The sequence below is a fragment of the Salvelinus sp. IW2-2015 genome, linkage group LG14 (genome assembly GCF_002910315.2).
Source record: "Salvelinus sp. IW2-2015 linkage group LG14, ASM291031v2, whole genome shotgun sequence".
Taxonomy (NCBI): Eukaryota; Metazoa; Chordata; class Actinopteri; order Salmoniformes; family Salmonidae; genus Salvelinus; species Salvelinus sp. IW2-2015.
The window spans coordinates 27,925,446-27,946,393 of NC_036854.1; the positions used below are offsets into that span (position 1 = coordinate 27,925,446).

At 42.4% G+C, this 20,948-nt stretch overlaps 1 pseudogene; it reads right to left on the minus strand.

Annotated features, from left to right (window-relative positions):
• The window catches only part of LOC111973504 (lethal(3)malignant brain tumor-like protein 4), a 154,338-nt pseudogene that overhangs the window by 4,257 nt on the left and 129,133 nt on the right, over positions 1-20,948 (minus strand).

Consider the following 20,948-nt stretch of genomic DNA (forward strand, 5'->3'; position numbering starts at 1 on the left):
TCTCTCTACTATTATTCTGACATTTCACATTCTTAAAATAAAGTGGTGATCCTAACTGACATAAGACAGGGAATTTTTACGAGGATTAAATGTCAGGAATTGTGAAATACTGAGTTTAAATGTATTTGGCTAAGGTGTATGTAAACTTCTGACTTTAACTGTATCTTGTGTAATTACCATAGTAACACTTTGCTTAAACTCTCCCAGTCATAAGGCCAACATAACAAGTCATGACTGATCATGACATATGCTATGAAATTGTTATTTAGGCCTCAAGATGAAGGGTTTCAGTAAAGAAAATCAGAGAGTGTTGACAGAAAAACAACATGACATCAGTGAGTGATGTGTGAAGCTACAGCCCGTCTCACTATCGCCAGTCAGAACAACAAATYATGTTGATATTGAGAAACCGGTTGCCTGTGGGCACTGACATTTCCTGACGCTCTAAAGAAGCTAGTGATAATGCTATTCCAGCGATACTAAAAGAAGGCGTAAAAAGAAACCAAAATACTAACAATTTAAGGTGAACTAGACACAAAACGATGGGATAGCTTTCAATCCATATCCAGTACCTCCTTTGAGTTCTATTGAACCGTTTGAGCTACAGKTGAGGAAAGAGCAAACCAAGTGAAGAAACAAACTTTTTGGAGAAAAGCTTCCAATAATAGCCTGGGTTAGCTGGGGTTCTAGTGGGCCTGACTGCAGCTGGTCCTGGGATAACGCCCAGGTAATTCAGGGAGGTCAGAGAGAGCCAGAAGCTGCTATATGATGGATATCAACTGCTTTACAACAGGGCACTATCTGCTGGGAGCCATTGACGGAAGAAAATAGACTATAGAAAGCCAATAGGCCTGCCAAAACCGTGTCAAATGATGCTTTWAAAAAATGTAATGAAAGGGATGGCGGGGCGTAAAGTGCTACAGTGAAAATTCTAGTGAAAATTACTTAAATTAATTATCCCAAAAAATAACAAGGTAACTCTTCCTCTGTCAGTTTCTTCTTACCATAATGAAAACATGGAAATTAGCCATCAAGCTAAATAACCAGACACCAAGAAATCATCCAGCTAATTCACTGACAACAGAGTTATAATTAGCCTTTAAGTGGGGTTAGCGGTAGCCTTGAGGTTAGAGAGACAGACCAGTAACCAGAAGGTTGCCGGTTCAAATCCCTGGGATGACTGACTGCAAGGTGATAATTTCTGTGCAAATGGATATGTTTCAAATCTTATTAGTTGTATGTACAGGATACACACTGTTTAACAAAATGCTTACTTGCAGGTTCCTTCTCGACAATGATAAAACAAGAAATAAAGAAGTAATGTATTGAGCATGGCCCCAGTGGATAAAACAAAAGCCACACATTGGAGACAACACTCGCTGCATTCGTGCTACATGAGGGTGTGCTAAACAGCTGAGCAGGGTGTGCTAAACAGCTGAGCTATAGGACTGATTATGAAACAGCAGTTTGGTCAAGTCTCAGACCCTTCAGACCTCACCCTGCTAACACACCTAAATAATACCTCCCAAAATCTATTACCTCAATGTGCATCACTGGCCAGTACAAAAATAAACACAGATGTCCCTCTCCACTCAGACCCAGGCCCTGTTCTTAAAATGGATCCTTCCTGCCTTGAAGTAATCACCTATCTGACATGACTGGAAGGAAGAGTGCGTTTCAAGAGAATCTGAACAAGGCCACAGTGGCTAGAAGGCACAGCAATTGAATGTCAGTGTTCATAGATGTCAATGGAGCTAGAGGATGCTGTCGCTACAGGTTATGAGTCTGTGGAGACCAATAAGGTGTTTCCAAGAGTTTCCATCTCTGCTATGCAGAATCATGAAAATGCAGCATCTGTACATGGCTCCTTGAAGGAACTGGCCAGTAGCCTGTACTGGGTTCAAAGACTATTTGTTTTCTTTAAAATAATTTGAGCATTTGATTTAGCCTACCYRGAGTGTCAGATGGGTGGGGTTTGCACGTTTAATTCCATTGGTTAAGCTCAAGCTCAACCAAGCACAGCTTAAGTATCTGAAAGCAAACAGGTACCATTTGAATCCAGGTCCGCCGTGGTAGGTCTATCAAGGCTGAATCATTCTGCTAGCACTAGCTGCAGCGGACTGCCTGATACCTGAGTGACATGTCAAATATCTGGCCTCGACATCAGACAGACAGACAGAGTAATGTCAGTGTGTGTCTACATTACAGTGAGGAGAGACAACTGAACTGCGACATACTGTAGTCCCCAGGTCATGATTAGCTAAATGCTATGTATGAAAGTTCTTTAAAAAAACAGATCAAGACATATTTCTAGAGTGGATTGGAATTCAAAATCGGGAAATCTAAATTTGTGCTGGAATTATTAATGAATCAAAACAGTTCTCCAGTTTCAAAAGCATCAGCCTGTGAGGATGTTATTACCAATGACAACACTTTACGTACACCATCACCCATTTACTACCAACAATATCAATTTGTAACTTTTGAAAACCTTTCCCAAACAATCATAAATCCTGGTCAACATCCACCCTTCTTGATCCAAGCTTCATCCTAACACACCATACAATTCCTAGTATGTGCTCCAGCGCTACAAATGCAAATGGCTCAGTAAGCGAAGTGTTTTCGTTTGCCATATTGGCATGGTAAACCTCTCCAGCCAGTGTGTGTTAAAGWGTGGCAGGAGTGGTTCGAGCATTAAAAGACTGTTATAGTCCTGGGCGAGAGAGTATCGCTCTTAGACCAGAGCCTTTGCGAGGCTGGTCCCATAGTGAGACTCCCAGCACTACTCCCACGGAGGGTGGCACAAGAGGACATTCTCCTCTCCTCCACATCAGCTGCTGACACSCTCTCTTCTTTCGCCCCTTAGGAAAATATGATGGGCTATAATTGGCCTCGCAGGAGTCCAGGAGTCCAAAGGGGCCTGAAACATTGACCTTTCCGTTTGAAAGCGCCATTTTTGAAGAACTTTGACTCTCTCTCTCTTTGAGAGAGAGAGAGAGGGGGGTTGTGGGAGTTGAATGCCAGATGGGTTATAGTCATTGTAGTGTCACTGTAGTGGAATGAGTGAATAGAAATGATCGGGATCAAGAGCTAGCAGGATAATGAACCCCATGAATGAAAGATTCAGCCTGGGTTTCTGGAATCTTAACTACAGTATGTCCAGCTGAATGCTGAAAGGAGATGGGAAATGCACAGGACGTAACATCTTAATAGATATGTATGAGAGGGTTGATGAAGATACAGGAGACACTGATGCTCCAGGACTGTGGCTCAGTAGGTCAAAGTGTGATGCTAACAATGCCAAGACTGTGGGTTCAATTCCCAAAGGGATCACAACATAAAAAATAAAAAATGTATGCACAGTGCTTTGGATGATAGCATTGCACCATGTAATAGCAGGCACTAAAACCAATSAATTAGCTACTGGTTATGTTGGAGAAGTGCTGGCTGATTGGTGATAGTGAAATGTGCCCATTCAGTACTGCTCTTTGCTATCAAGCTATAGAACCTCGGCTAAGGACTTCCTGACTATGAGGGGCATGGGTGAAGTAGGGAAACATCTCTAGGCTGGGGGTTAGTGGGTGTTACACAAGCAGTGCTCCTCTCCCTCTAGTCGATCCCTTTACAGTCCTCCTCTCTTTCTCTCTACTGCAATCTCATGCCTTCCACTCTGCCAAATCCCCACAACTGCCAAGACAAAACTTCCACCTCCGGTAAAACTCGATGACATTCTATCCTCCCCCTCTCTGCAGGTTGCTGTCATAAGACAAGCCTGGGCCATGTTCGGCACAACACGGACCTTTGCAGATTGAAACGTCATGAAAAGCTTACGTGATGCCTTATTCTAGACGTCAGAGGGGTGCGTTTGTTCAACGTAATATATTTATGATTATTTCACATTCACACAGGTAACACAGCTAGCCACCACTCTTCACTGCTTCAGCCCTACTAACCCTACTGCCTTCCCAGGTGACCCCCCTTGCCTCTCAWTAGCCAAATCAAACTCTTTGGGAGGACAGTAGCCCAATTACCATTTGTTCATTCAAACTATAACCCTCTTTTGAATTAACATGATTGTTTATTATGAATAATAACGTTCCCAATATATATCTGAATGTCCCACAACACTGTGCGTTTCTGTTGTGTGTTCTGAGATAGTCTTGGTTACCTCTACTGTAGCATCTCTCTCTTCAATCTATGCTGTGAGGGGGCCAGATCTTTCTCTCCTCTTCTATCTTTTTCCTATCTTCCCCTTCCCTCCTCTCTCTCTTTCTTCCCCCTGGTGTGCCTCATTGGTGCCCGCAATAGTTGGAAAATACTCGAACCCGTAACACAGGTGTGTGACCTTCGTTACCGTTGGAGATGCTCAGTGGCGGCAGCGAGGAGCGGAGAAGGTGTGTGTGTAGCGAAAGGGGAATAATCACATTAAGTCCGGTAGCCTCCCTCATCTCATCAATCAACAGAGATGAAGAGAGAGTGCTTAGCAACCGCAGGAGGATCGTGGCGTTGGCCGTATCGCGCACGCCGTTTAGACGGGTACGTAGGCATGTCAATTAATTCTTAAGAGTGGAGCGGCCTCGCTGAGGGATTCTGATATTTCATTTGAGTCTCGTACTCTAACCATCCAAGGATTTCTCTTTTTCTCAAGTGATGGCTGACATTTCAATAGATTTGGACTGATATCAATTTGGCTTGACAAAGCAGGTTTAAACCACAATACAAAGGGACTAAGAAATGATGCTAGTCTGTTCAATAGAGCAGACTGAGGGAATGGCGAGGACTAACCACATCAATAAAATGATTGAAAACATTATTCATACGCCTACACATTACCATTGCATTTCTACCACTCTCTCCTTTATGCCCACAATGCATCAACTGTAAACAAACAGTCAAATCTCTGAGTCTATTTACCACGAGGCTCTCTGGTTGCTAGTGTCAAAGTTTACGGTCACACCTGGTTGCTATGGTGATGTGCCTTTGTCAAGCTCATGAAGCCTGATATCAACAGTAGAAGAGAAATGACAGGGTGGAAAGGAGACAGACTGGACAGTACTTTACATGAGGACACTGGTTCCCTATAAACTGACAGACAACTGGGTTACACAACAAACTTTCATATAAAGGGAATAAGGTTTTCTATAAGTGAACTAAGGGAAAATAGAATCCTTTACACTGCAGCAAGCCACATGTACAAGGGCCTGTACAAGGGCCTATAAGGACCCATAATGACCTATACAAGATACAATACCAGATGAAGAAACAAACTAAGGTAAGACATTGGCTGAATCTCAAAATCACTCCCTTCCCCTCACCCCTCCATTTGTTTCATTCACGTATGCCTGCGCMATTTGCACAAGTGTCYCAAAGCTGAGGGAGYGACATTTATCAAGGGTGTAGGGCAGGGGTAGACAACCCGGTTCCTGGAGTGCAGCAGGTCCTGCAGGGTTTTGTTCCAACTAGGCACCACACCTGACCAACTGAGCTAATTGATCAGTTCAGTGATGGCCTAAATTCAACACTYCAGGTTGGTTAAATGAAAAACATGAAGTGCCCTCCAGGACCAGGTTGCTCTACACCTGAAGTATGGGATAATTAGACCCTCAGGTAGCCACTTCGACCGAGCCCGCAAGGCTGCAGGCTTCAGAGCGAAGTGTTATCCCGACAAGCACTGCGATATGTCTGGAGTTTGAAACAAAAGAATGGAGAGGCATGTACAATTAATTATATACCATGTACATTTGTTTATGTCTGATTTCCAGACTTGACAAATGTAACAGATTAAACAACTCCCAAATTAAATGTTTCASTGTTACTGAGGTTTAAATCTTGAAAAACGACAGATTTGTTCATTTGAATTTCATGCTTGTTTTATTATTTAAAGAGGAACATGAATTGCATCATTGAAGTCAGGAGTGTGTCCCGAAATTGACAGGTTTATTGATCCCCTCGTCACTCTCTGGAAGTCACCATCAGAGTTAGTCAGTAACACATGACAACGGATGTCCCCCCGAGCGAGTTTGTAGGGGCCAGGTGGTGGTTTGTGATTCAACGATCATCAAGCATACGTCAACGGGTCTCTGTGTGTGTGTGTGTGTGTGTACTGTATGAGTGTGTGTCACTGCTTCTCTCCACATAATTGCAACTATCGATTCCCAGGTGCATGTGTGTATGTACAGTTGAAGTCAGAAGTTTACATACACTTGGGTTGGATTCAWTAAAACTAGTTTTTCAACCACTCCACAAATTTCTTGTTAACAAACTATAGTTTTGGCAAGTCGGTTAGGACATCTAYTTTGTGCATGACACAAGTAATTTTTCCAAAAATTGTTTGCACACAGATTATTTCACTTATAATTCACTGTATCACAATTCCAGTGGGTCAGAAGTTTACATACACTAAGTTGACTGTGCCTTTAATGAGCTTGGAAAATTCCAGAAAATTATGTCATGGCTTTAGAAGCTTCTGATAGGCTAATTGACATCATTTGAGTCAATTGGAGGTGTACCTGTGGATGTATTTCAAGGCCTACCTTCAAACTCAGTGCCTCTGCTTGACATTGTGGGAAAATCAAAAGAAATCATCCAAGACCTCAGAAAAAACATTGTAGACCTCCACAAGTCTGGTTCATCCTTGGGAGCAATTTCCAAAGCCTGAAAGTACCACGTTCATCTGTACAAACAATAGTACGCAAGTATTAACACCATGGGACCACGCAGCCATCATACTTCTCAGGAAGGAGACGCGTTCTGTCTCCTAGAGATGAACATACTTTGGTGCGAAAAGTGAAAATCAATCCCAGAACAACAGCAAAGGACCTTGTGAAGCTGCTGGAGGAAACAGGTACAAACGTATCTATTTCCACAGTAAAATGAGTCCTATAATCGACAAAACCTGAACGGCCGCTTAGCAAGAAAAATCCATGCTCCAAAACCGCCATAAAAAAGCCAGACTACGGTTTGCACATGGGGACACAGATCGTACTTTTTGGAGAAATCCTCTGGTCTGATGAAACAAAATAGAACCGTTTGGCCATAATGACCATCGCTATGTTTGGAGGAAAAGGGGAGGCTTGCAAGCCGAAGAACACCATCCCAACCGTGAAGCACTGGGTAGCAGCATCATGTTGAGGGGGTGCTTTGCTGCACGAGGGACTGGTGCACTTCCATCATCATGAGGGAGGAAAATTATGTGGATATATTGAAGCATCTCAAGACATCAGTCAGGAAGTTGGTCGCAAATGGGTCTTCCAATAGACAATGACCCCAAGCATACTTTCAAAGTTGTGGCAAAATGGATTAAGGACAACCAAGTCAAGGTATTGGAGTGGCCATCACAAAGCCCTGACCTCAATCCCATAGAAAATTTGTGGGCAGAACTAAAAAAGCGTGTGCTAACAAGGAGGCCTACAAACCTGACTCAGTTACACCAACTCTGTCAGGAGGAATGGGCCAGAATTCACCAAACTTATTGTGGGAAGCTTGTGGAAGTCTACCCGAAACATTTGACCCAAGTTAAACAATTTAAAGGCAATGTTACCAAATACTAATTAAGTGTATGTAAACTTCTGACCCACTGGGAACGTGATGAAATAAATAAAAGCTGAAATAAATAATTCTCTCTACTATTATTCTGACATTTCACATTCTTAAAATGAAGTGGTGATCCCAACTGACCTAAAGACAGGGAATATTTACTAGGATTAAATGTCAGGAATTGTGAAATACTGAGTTTAAATGTATTTGGCTAAGGTGTATGTMAACTTCCGACTTCAACTGAATGCATGAGCGTGTGGATGTGTGTGTGCTCTCACCTCATCCACGGTCCAGTGGGCCACGCAGCTGGCCTGCAATCCGGCCACCCCAGGCAGCAGCTTGCAGTGCTGCTCCCAGCACAGGGGTAGGTCCCGTCCGGGTTGAGCCGACATGGCCGACAGGAACACAGACTGGTGGAGGGCCTGCTGCAGGCTGTCCAGACTGCTCTCTGCAGGGGGAAAGAGAGAGGGAGGGTAAACATGTTATTAATGTGTTGCCAATGTGACTGTTAGTGAATGAGTGAGATMATTTCTTTCTCACAGACAGACAGAGGGAGAGCGAGAGTGTTTATTCAAGTGTAAAAAACACACAGTAGTAAAGTCAAGTGACAGGCCTAAGACCCGAGTTCTTTTTTCCTTTTGATTTTGCAGTGCATCAACGAACAAAGCATTTTGCTTTCAGCTTCCTTTCCTTATTTTCCAATAATCTTACATTTCTTATACCTCTTATGCCATTGTGCCAAAACAGAGGAGTTAAGGAATACTCCATTACTTAGTGCCTTTTGACAGCACAGTACAGATGCATCTCTTTTCATTAACCGTAGCACACAGCGGTAGATAAGAAGAATGAAGTGCTCCTGAGTTGTTAGTAGGCCAATAGACTAGGGGATGCACTAATGGTTGTCATGATGAACTGATGAAGAGGCCAGCTAAAATGCCCTTTCTATAACCAAGATCCACCCTGAGTTTTGGCAGGCAGCACAAAGTGGGGTGAGCTTTGAGTGTGTGTCAGTGTGTGTGTGTCTCAGTATGTATGGGAGAAAGAGAGAGAGTGTGTGTGTGTCTCTGTTTCTGGKTGTGGGAATGCGTGTTTCTCTCTCTCTSTGTGTGTGTGTGTACTGACAGCAGGAACASGGTCAGATACAGGACATGCTGTTTTTCTTCTAGTTGTCTCCTAGCGATGTCTYGAAGGAGCAGAGATTAGTTTTACACGCTTGTCAACTGTGACATTTGTCTAGGTTTGCTGCTCCGATGGCCAAATATAACTAAAATCTTCAGCCTACGCAGTCTCCAAAGGGTTTTTAATAGTTAAAGATTATTATTATGATTAAGATTGAAATCATTGTGTCATCAGTGTTATATTGCACACAATCATATGGTATAGTGTGAGGGGATTTGTGTGAGAACTGGAATACATGCAGACAATGTGAACAGATATAGTATCCTTTCCACTGCTTGTCTCAACTAAAATTGGCTTTCTATTGCACTTCTGCTCTTACCTWTTGAAGCGGTCGTCCAATTACATTTTACGGTGTTGTTTGGTATTATTACGAACAATCTAATAGACAACGCAATAGATTTGAAGTGCTGTCCAATTAAGATGGTTTTTATTTAGTACAGTTTAAGGTTCTAAAAGGTCACCGTATACAATTAMATTTTTTTTGTATACAATTATTGTCAATTAAACAACTCTAGAGCTCCCTCCATTCAGTTGACTTCCTGCCGACAGCAGACACAGCCACAAACCCTGCCACAGTCTGAATATGACATGGGAAAACCCAGTCACCTTCTTCCTGTTTAAAAAAAAAAAAATGGGCACGACACAGAAAGCTTTAATGTCATTACAGGAACACAGGCCTACTTTGATCATACAACTTTGATCATGGTGCCACGGTACAGCGCCCTTAGAGAAAGGAAGTTCACGGCACAGCGCTGTAATGGGGAGCGCACGATTACGCCACAACAAAATATAGGGCCGAGAAACTAGACAGGGAACACGGATTGGATCACCTTAGCACAGGGTCTGCAACCTTTATGAAGATACTTTTTTTTTTACACACACAAAAAAAGTGTTGAGGGAGCCACACAAGAAATTCCAGCCCTTTTCAAGTGCAATAGTGACAATATCTGTTATTCAGCACCACGGATAGCAGTCGGATCAAATAAGCATGCAATCTGGCATTCAGGGTCACAGAGCAGTGAACACAGCGGCAGTCTGGTGAAGTTGCAGGGAGAATTGAATCTCGTGAACATACAGTAAAATATGCTGTAGGAGTGATGTCACTTTTTGATTTAAAAACCTACCAAAGAAGGAAATATTGTTCTCCAGTGATTAATTGCAACACACACCTCAAGTTCCGCAAGAAGCTGATTAATAAAACACAGATTTTATACACAAGTTTTATAATGCAAATAGAAGGTTTGATTGTAATCAATATTTATTACAATGCTTTAACTGAAAACAAAGTGTCTTGTGTTTCTTTACTTTTATGAATTATTATTGTTATTTTTGGTACATTTGAAAAACAGAATAGAAATATGATAAGGTAGACTGCGATTTGAGGTTGCCACGAGCAGCACTGCAAATATTGAGATGAGAGAGATGCAAGACTTCGCTCTCACACAGTACTGCGCATGTGCACGGGTTCGCTTCACGCTGTTACAGCATGGTAGCCACGGGACCAAAACAGCAAAGAAGTTGAGCATTGCGCTTCAACACTCTTAGTTGTTGCATAAATTTACCCACAATGCTGTTTACTTTTTGCATTGATGGCATATCCCAGAGTCTACCTTTAACATGTATTGTCCTGTAGATTGTAACGTAGCCTATCTTTCCAAACACAAATATAATTTTTGTCAATAAATGTAAAAAAATACACAAAGAAATATATTTGTCTTTCGGAGGCGGAAATCTAGCCAGGGAACCACAATGGGCAGTATGCAGCCGACAGCATTTGACCCTCCTGTTCTAGAACCAACATCCCCCCCCTGTGTTTTCTACAAATAAAACAATAAGGCGTACCATCACCATGCTATTTGATTGGACGACAGAAGAGATCAAACTGAAAAGGTATTAATCGATGTGAAAAGAACGGGAACATTATTATGTACGTATTTTTAGACAAACAAATTCAATTACCCTGYCCTATTTTGCTCCATCAAAATAACAAGCTCAGGAGAAAATTGACAATGGTACAGTAGTTACCATGGCAATGTCTATCTAAAGCAGGGGYTTTACTGTGTTGCAGTGTTTTGGATCAGTCTGCTTTGTTTCAACGACACACACCCCTCCATCTGAGTGAAACTGAGATTTCCCAGCCTTCAGGCTACGGGGGGAGAGAGAGAGCAGAGGAAAACATAAAGGGCCTTTTAAAGCGCCCCCCCCCTTCCCCCTCCCTCTCCCTGTGGGCATAGCCGAGGAAGCGTCTTGCTCAAATGTTACTGGCGAGAAGAGATGAATTTCAAACGTGTGGAGAGTCAGCAGACAGGAGCACTGGAGATATGTTAATGTCTGGTGGTGTCCATCTTCTGGGGCGGTATAGGAGTGAGTGAGGCAGTGAGCTGCAGGGGGGACAGAGCAGACATGGTGTGTCTCGCTAGGGAGACATCCTGGCTCTAGGGATGGCTTCTCCCTCATTACTAAACATCTCAACGTGTGTATGTAATAATAATACAAATTAATAATATGTGTGTGTGTGTGTGTGTGTGTTACTGCGTAAAAAATATCAGACAGCTTGACAACTCATCAGGAGACTGACACTCTGTCGTGTGATAATTATAATACAAAATAATAATGTGTGTGTGAGAGACTGCATAAGAAATACCAGACAGCTTGACAACGCGTCAGAAGACTGACACTCTACCGGTGTCCCATGATCTGTGACAGTAGGACCTTGAAGCCTCGTCAAGATATTTACGTATTTAAATGATTGAGTGTTACTGACCGATTTATCTACACCTGAATGCAAGAGTTATGGAGTCCTGTGAACAAGTCAGKGCAGTTTGATTCTGTAATGCTGCGAGCCCCAGGACTTCAAACACTGCGCTAACAGACCAAAACAAATGGATTTCCTGGCAAACACTTCTTAAAACATTCTGAGAATCCCCCGTGGCGGTGAAACTTGCATTTTTCCATCCCCCAGTGAGCGTGAAACTCCTGTCAGTCCAAAACAGACTGCTGCTACCAAAGCCTGCATGCGCTTTAACCGTATACGGACTACCTGCACACCACCACCGAGAAACCAATTTGCTTACTGCCGGGTTAGCGCTAGAGCTAACAAAAGCTAATCTAACGTGTCAATAACAGCAGACCTCCGGTTTCACATTGAAGCACACAACTCAACTACACCCACTATCATGCCCCCAGTGATGCAGGCACTCTTGTGGTCACWGGATTGATGGTAGCAGCACCGCCAGGTCGAAACCAGAACAATTAGTGATGTTTCGCAGCATTAATGACACGATAGCGTTGACCTCACACTGTATATTTGAGTGGAACTATTAAATCGTGATTAGTAGAATAAGATATTTGTTTTGAAAATTCTTTGATGTTACTTATGATAAATTAGATGGATTCCTATGGTTATTAGTAAGCATAATCAATTGTGATGAAGTTAATGATAAACCGCCATTCCATCTCCAAACTTGTTTTTTTTACAACTTAAGTGGGAAAGCTTAAAGAGTCTTTGCATCCTCAGCCAATACAGTGCAGCTCATACGGTTTCAAAATGTCACGGACCAGTGGAGTCTACCGACGTTGGGGATGTACTCTGCAGTTCAGGACCAGTGGAGTCTACTGACTTTGGGGATGTACTCTGCAGTTTAGGACCACATTTGACCCATGTCCATTTTCCTTTTTTGAGGAGAATACAGTGACGTACTGTAGTTTAATTATCACAGTCCAGACCTGGGATAACTATAGTTGTATGCTTTGTTGAAAGCAACTCATTTTCCAGGGTTAACAAATACTAACTTTGGAGGTGACTAAAACGAATTGAATACAGATCTCTGAAAGTGTCTACTTTTCAAAACTATTTGAAAAACAGATCTCAGGAAGTGACTACCTTTCTGAAACTATTGGATTGGCTACCTTCAACTTATGGCAGGGCTACATTTGGAACTGCATGTTGAAGATAGAAACATAACAAATAGAGCACACACAATCTCCTATACTATTCCACTCTATTTGACAAWCATATTTACCAATCTACACAACCAATTAACCAATGATATTTTGTACATATACAGTGTACTAGACTAATTAAACTTGAATGGTTTTTGTTTCTTCAAATAACTTCAAATATTATTAGGTTTTTTGAGACCTGTAGTTGAAACTATATAAAACTTAATTTGACTACCTTGAGTATTTGAAAAGTTGGTATTTTCAAATAAACTACARAATATAACTATTTTCTGCCAAGGTATGCCACAGTCACCTCTGTTAAATCCATCTCTGCTCCTCCTCCATCTTGCTCACAAAACAGGCCTGATCGGTCATTACAATAGAAGAKAGGGAAGAAGAATCGATTCTGCCAAATTCTTCAGCCAATTTACAGCAGTGTCCGTGGCTTCATATTGTCAGTCAAAATTCAAATGGCTCTTAACCACAGTTCTGAAAGGCTGYGTCGCTGATGATAAGAAATAATGTGAAGGTGATAAAACTGAATCAAAGTTGAATGAAGGTTGAAAGTCTTCACGTGGCACAAAAGGAAGACCTCCAAACAGCAGCATCTCAAATACAGATTGGCATTAATAAATAACTCTCACCTCATAAAAATACATTTCTTGTGTTGTTTCCTTTAAATATGAAACTAATGATGCAATAATGAACAACAAATTATGGGTGCTGTGACCAAATCACGTTAAAGCTCAATATCCACTGCGAAACATGACACGCTGTTAGTGTAGAGGACGCCACTTAAAGGAAGAGTGCAGTGAAAAACATGATTTGTCTGTGATATATATATATATGAGATAATCATGCCCCTTTAGTGTAAGAGCTGTTAGAAAAGACAGCCTGAAATGTAAACCTGTTTTGGTGGGATGGTTTTGGACTGCCTTGTGACATCACCAGGTGGTAAACTGGTTGATAGATCAACAAGAGAGTTCCATACCTCTTTGCCAATAACAGCTAGTTTTCCCCACTCCTAGACAGTCCTAGCAAAATTCTTGCTTGYTATYTTTCRTTTGTTTTCAATTAAAATGGTCAAAAACAAATCACAGTAAGGTAGTTAATTGTTACCCAGAAATGATTTGATATTGAGATTAAAACGGCTGCATTGGACATTTAAAGTCCTAATTTTCATGGTMTTTTCTGGAGAATAGGCATTCTTTAGTCTCATATAAAGAGGCAATGCAAACAGTTTCAACGCTTTTGAAGACAGTATCGTTAAATTACATATGCAACCATTTGCATATACCATGGCCATTTTACAAATAAAGCCAGTTCTTGTTTTTTTCTACAGCATGTAGCCCCAAGGGATCTGCATCCACTGTGTAACACCATTGATCTTCATTCTTTTCTACAAAGAAACACTGCCGACTGTAGATTCATTGCCGAGTCATTGGCTCTTCCAGGTGATTAATCATTGGTAGTACTCTGGGTCGTTTATAACATTTTATAAGAAAAGCAAACAAAGTAAAGCGGCCTGTACTGTGATTGTTATGTGAGCTATTATACGTCTAGATACGTTACTCGTCTAGACCTGAACACAAGCACACTTCAAACAAAAGAAGCAGAGGTCATCAAATTCAGCTATTTTGTCCTTCAAATCGGTGTCCAGAATTTTTACAAGCAGGATAATGAGATAATAGCCACAGCTGAAAATAAAAGATCTGCTCATCGTGCTGCGCATGACTCATCGTTGAGCAGCGTCTGAGAGCCAGTGTGTGTGTGTGTGTTTGTGCTCTGAGTGGCCAGCTGGGACATTGTGACCCTGCATGCTCCTCAGGGGTAGCAGATCAGACGTGTATGTGAAGTGAAGATGCTCCGTCGCCCTCTGTGGGGCCCGCTGGGTCCTCTCAGCTGTGTACCGGGGTCCCGTGGGACGGCCCTGTCACATATTACACACACTGTGGTGCTGGCTGAGGCCTCCAGCTATACTCTAGTTCAGGGCTCTCCAACCCTGAGAGCTACCGTCCAACCCTAATCTAGCACACCCGATTCTAATAATTAGCTGGTGGTTAAACTGAATCAGGTTAGTTACAACTAGGGTTGGATGCAAAATTCTACAGGATGGTAGCTCTCCAGGAACAGGGTTGGAGAGCCCTGCGTCTAGCTGGTAGAGGCCAGCCTGCCAGGCAGCACCAGTGGAATCCTAGGTTTGCTACCACCGCACTGCTAGCAGGCACATACAGAGAGACCCGGGATACAAATGCCATGGCAATGGTCTATTACCTGGGAGACTACGGGAGGCTGGTGGCTTATCAAGGCTGTTTTTTGTATGCATAGGTCTGTACTCCCCAGGCAAAGGAGTCACGCTGTACCTCCCCAGGCAAAGGAGTCACGCTGTACCTCCCCAGGCAAAGGAGTCACGCTGTACCTCCCCAGGAAAGGAGTCACGCTGTACCTCCCCAGGAAAGGAGTCACTGAGTAGCTAATACAAAGATGAATGGCTATGTAGGTCTCGTATGGCTAAGTTGGTAGAGCATGGTGCTTGCAAAGTCAGGGTTGTGGGTTCGATTCCCACGGGGGACCAGTACAAAAAAAGTTTGAAAAAAGAATGAAAATGTATGCACTCTACTGTAAGTCGCTCTGGATAAGAGTGTCTGCTAAATGAGTAAATTGTATTATGGTGAATCACACACAAACATCGTCATGATTATACACACAAAGCAGCAGTGAAAAAACWAAGTTATGGTGACTGGAGAAAAAAAAATCTTCAGAAAATGTATTCAAGAATGACAGCAAACAACAGACTGCGAAATGTCAGCTTTTCTTCCAACAAACTGCTGCGTATCCTAAAAATGCAATCCTTAAGGATATGGGTGTTTCAACTCAATGAGATATCACCTCAGTCACGTGCCATCTTTAAAAGTGGCCTCTGCTGCAAATGGGGAATGACTTGATGAATTGGACCCAGGTCCTCTGTCCAAGTCTGGAAGGTAGGAAAATAAAGGTTGAAATRTGTGCTCGTCTCACTCTCTCAGTGGGGTTGCCAGCAAGTCCTGAGGCCAGCCTACAGTCGTGGCCAAWAGTTTTGAGAATGAAAATTAATATTTGTGTCACAAAGTCTGCTGCCTCAGTTTGTATGATGGCAATTTGCATATACTCCAGAATGTTATGAAGAGTGATCAGAATAATTGCAAAGTCCCTCTTTGCCATGCAAATGAACTGAATCTCCCCAAAACATTTCCACTACATTTCAGCCCTGCCACAAAAGGACCAGCTGACTTCATGTCAGTGATTCTCTCTTTAACACAGGTGTGAGGGTTGAYGAGGACAAGGCTGGAGATCACTCTGTCATGCTGATTGAGTTCGAATAACAGACTGGAAGCTTCAAAAGGAGGGTGGTGCTTGGAATCATTGTTCTTCCTCTGTCAAYCATGGTTACCTGCAAGGAAAYACGTGCCGTCATCATTGCTTTGCACAAAAAGGKCTTCACAGGCAAGGATATTGCTKCCAGTAAGATTGCACCTAAATCAACCATTTATCRGATCATCAAGAACTTCAAGGAGAGCGGTTCAATTGTTGTGAAAAAGGCTTCATGGCACCCAAGAAAGTCCAGCAAGCTCCAGGACCGTCTCCTAAAGTTGATTCAGCTGCGAGATCGGGGCACCACCAGTACAGAGCTTGCTCAGGAATGGCAGCAGGCAGGTGTGAGTGCATCTGCACGCACAGTGAGGCGAAGACTTTTGGAAGATGGCCTGGTGTCAAGAAGGACAGCAAAGAAGCCACTTCTCTCCAGGAAAAACATCAGGGACAGACTGATATTCTGCAAAAGGTACAGGGAATGGACTGCTGAGGACTGGGGTAAAGTCATTTTCTCTGATGAATCCCCTTTCCGATTGTTTGGGGAATCCGGAAAAAAGCTTCTCCGGAGAAGACAAGGTGAGCCCTACCATCAGTCCTGTGTCATGCCAACAGTAAAGCATCCTGAGACMATTCATGTGTGGGGTTGCTTCTCAGCCAAGGGAGTGGGCTCACTCACAATTTTGCCTAAGAACACAGCCATGAACAGAGAATGGTACAAACACATCCTCTGAGAGCAACTTCTCCCAACCATCCAGGAACAGTTTGGTGACAAACAATGCCCTTTTCAGCATGATGGAGCACCTTGCCATAAGGCAAAAGTGATGACAAAGTGGCTCGGGGAACAAAACATCAATATTTTGGGTCCATGGCCAGGAAACTCCCCAGACCTTAATCCCATTGAGAACTTGTGGTCAATCCTCAAGAGGCAGGTGGACAAACAAAAACCCACAAATTCTAACAAACTCCAAGCATTGATTAATGAAGAATGGGCTGCCATCAGTCAGGATGTGGCCCATAAGTTAATTGACAGCATGCCAGGGCGGATTGCAGAGGTCTTGAAAAAGAAGGGACAAATCTGCAAATATTGAGTCTTTGCRTCAACTTCATGTAATTGTCAATAAAAGCCTTTGACACCTATGAAATGCTTCAGTATTCCATAGTAACATCTGACAAAAATATCTGAAGACACTGAAGCAGCAAACTTTGTGAAAATTAATATTTGTGTCATTCTCAAAACTTTTGGCCACGACTGTACAACAGAGGAGWTTCATGCAGGTCGGCCCTTTCAAGCAGCTCCGTGTGGAAGACCGATAAACGGAGCAGAAAATTCAACACCTAGTTCATCATATGAATTACTCCCACATACATGATTGACTCTGCAAGTTTATAGTCAACRTTTCCACTGCCTTTTCCCCCCAAGYAAACACAGATTCAAGCCGTTGGGCTATTTGAAGTTGCACCTGGCTTAACAGAGAGACCATCTGTACACTAGTCTGTTTGAATGAGGCCGTCTGTACAATTACAATGCTGAATAAAGTGAGTTCATGTACCCTCAACAAGCCATAACAAGACCCTTTCTGAGTGGGATGAAACCTTTGTGTGCTAAGCCCAGATCCATTTTAAATAGCCTACAAAAAACAAAACTGAGCTCTCCTTTATCAGCTTGGGAAATGTACTTAAATTTTTTTTGGGACTCTCGACAAAATATCTAAGATGAAAATACAGCGATAGTGAGTTAACACTTCCAATTAGCCACTTGCTTTTGGGAAATTACATCTGTAGTCATGGTACATTATTAGTCATGTACCATTATGAACTGGCTGTTTCTTTTAAGAATGTACTCTTAGTGAGTCGTGACACATGCTTTCCCCTCAACACAGCAATTCCCCAGCGATATCACGTTCCATAAATGCCCTGTAAAGCACTTTGGAGTCTAGTGTACCTTGGGGTCTGAAATTATTGACATCCTAGATAAAGACGAGTTATGACTGTACAAAAACAATAATTAAAATACTGAGCTATTTYGTATGCCCAAAGAAAATTGTTTTATAATAACTAAATTGCTCAGAGAAAAACTGTTACTGTCTATTTGTGCAAATCAACTAAACTAAAAACTAGACATGCTAACCTCTGACCTTTACCAATAACAGGGGAGGTTAGCATGTCTTGGGGGTATGATCTTTGTGTGAATCATTTTGGACCCCACTATATATATCTAGGGGCATTGATTAATTCAGAATGGTGTCACCATACATTTTTCAGCAGTGTCTCCGAAAATGCTTTTGTCTCTGTGTCTCAATCGATCTTTCCTGATTGTTTTTTTGTCACACAGTCTTCGACCTGTTACTGTCAGTCTTTGTCCTTTCATTCATCATGACGATAGAGAAAAACAAAAGAAGGGAATCAAAGGATTTCTCCACCTTTCGTTGCCGTCCATAAATATGTTAAATGAATAACCCCTTGACTTGAGTTGCTGAGAGTCATTAAATTAATATTTACCAGAGGGCCTGAAGCAAGGCTTCCAAAATGCATGAGCAGTTCTGAGAAAAGTCAATGAATCATTCAGCTTAGCAGAAAGACTCGTCGGCAGGCGGGAGAAGAGAAATATCCCTGTTTGACAAGATACGTAGGCTTTTCTAACCCCCTGCATTGTATTAACCAGCATGGGAGGTTTATAGAGGGTCCCGAGGACCGTCAGTGACTAGTTGATGTGCATCTTTCTTAACTTCTATTCAAAGACTTCATCTAAATTGAGGCGCTGCCTACCTCCAAAAATACAGTAACTGGCTAAGGAGTCAGGAAACGAGGAAGGAAACGACATACAATAGGATCACGACTAAAATAACTCTTCACCTATAAAACATAATTGTCTCATCATCCTCCATAGTGTAGTTGATGGCTTGCCAGGTATCTACGGAATAACACTTAATCTGTTTAAGAAAGAACATGGAGGAGGAGTAGAAGCAATTCAATTAAATGTGGCTAGCTGAGGGGCATGGTTAGCATTAAGACACTAAACCTAATGACATGCAATCATACATCCAGGTACCAAAATGACTCATTCATTTGACAATGACTGAATTGCATATTAGTACTGAATGGTGCCAATTCCAACATTCATAATTCTGAACATTGTTGATAATTTACGAGGTAAAGGTTGTAAATAAATCATATATTATTTGGAGTGACAAGACTTTGAATGATTCAGTCTGGTCAAGTCTCCTCTCTTTATAATACTCACTCACCCCTTAATAGGCAAATGAATGCACTAATTAATGGACTAATTAACTGATTGGATCAAAAACTGACATCTCGAGATCAGGACGTGAGAAAAAGGGCACAGAACAAGAACGTCCTGCCCTGTAATACCAGTCAAATGAAGGTGACAAATGTCACCTGAGAGATCCTTCACAGATAMAATGTATGGGTTGCTACTTTGAGAATCTTTCACTTTGACCTACAACTAATTGATAGATTGCGTTGTGGAACTAACACACCCAGAAAGAAACATTGGGAAGGGAGAGATTGATGGACACACTGATTAATAGGCACCAGCTCATGAACTAAAACTCTGTTGGGTGCTTTAACAAATTACATTTACTTGATGACGCATGCTTACTTCTATCTTTGTCAATAACATCGCTTTTTAACCAAATTCATTTCACAAGCCCCAAAACTGGTGTCCCTGAACAACATATATGAACGTTAATGATTTGAGGGATGCTTGAGGAGGGAGGAAAACGTGTCAAGAAACAGAGTATTTGAATATTGGGGCATCTACAAACTCAGTCAACAACATATCTGCTATTGGGGCTCCCGAGKGGCGCAGTGGTCTAAGGCACTGCGTCTCAGGGCTAGAGACGWCATTACAGACACTGGTTCGATTCCAGGCTGTATCACAACCGGCTGTGATTGGGAGTCCCGTAGGGCGGCGCACAATTGGCCCAGCGTCGTCTGGGTTTGGCTGGGGTAGGCTGTCATTGTAAATAAGAATTTGTTCTTAACTGACTTGCCTAGTTAAATAAAGGTGAAATAAATAAAAATTGTACCTGCTATTCTGTTCTACTATCGCTATACACTTAACATCGAGAAGAATCATGCAGTGTACAAAACATAATAAACAACTGCTCTTTCCATSGCAGACTGACCAGATGAATCTAGGTGAATGGTAGTCGGTGCCAAGCACACTGGTTTGAGTGTGTCAAGAACTGCAATGCTGCTGGGTTTTTCACGCCCAACAGTTTCCCGTGTGTATCAAGAATGGTCCACCACACAAAGGACATCCAGCCAACTTGACACAACTGTGGGAACCTTTGGAGTCAACATGGGCCAGCATTCCTGTGGAACGCTTTCGACACCTTGTAGAGTCATGCYCCGACAAATTGAGGCTGTTCTGAGGGCAAAAGGGGAGGAAACTATATTAAGAAGGGCTAATGAAAGGAWCATTTGGCAGAGTTTGTTGCCCCACTCAAGATCCAGAGCTAAACCTTGGATAACTGTTCTTTGGACAGGGGCCAGACATAACTAATCATAAATAGACATTTTATTATTGTCACAGCCAAGTCACAAAGGGGTTTCAGATCTTAAACACGTTACCCTCTCTGCTGATAGTTCCTCATCAGCTAACTGGTTTCAACAGACAAGGATATTATCGTTGTGACATGTGTTGATTTTATGGGCTAGCTAGCCCATCAGGGGTTTGGCTGTAACTGCCATTGGACAGACTGACAGACAGTAAGGGGGAAACGCAGACTTCCTCGCCATTTCACTTCTGTGTAGTTGGAGTCAGATGAGAACAGTGAGACACTCTGTTCCTATCTACACCTTCACTCCAGTTCCTGTAGCACGTCTTTCAACAGCAACCCATGTTCTTCCTCCCTCAGCTCAGAGCACTTCCAAAACAAGATGAAATGAAAGCCACAGCCCCTCGATCCCTGGAG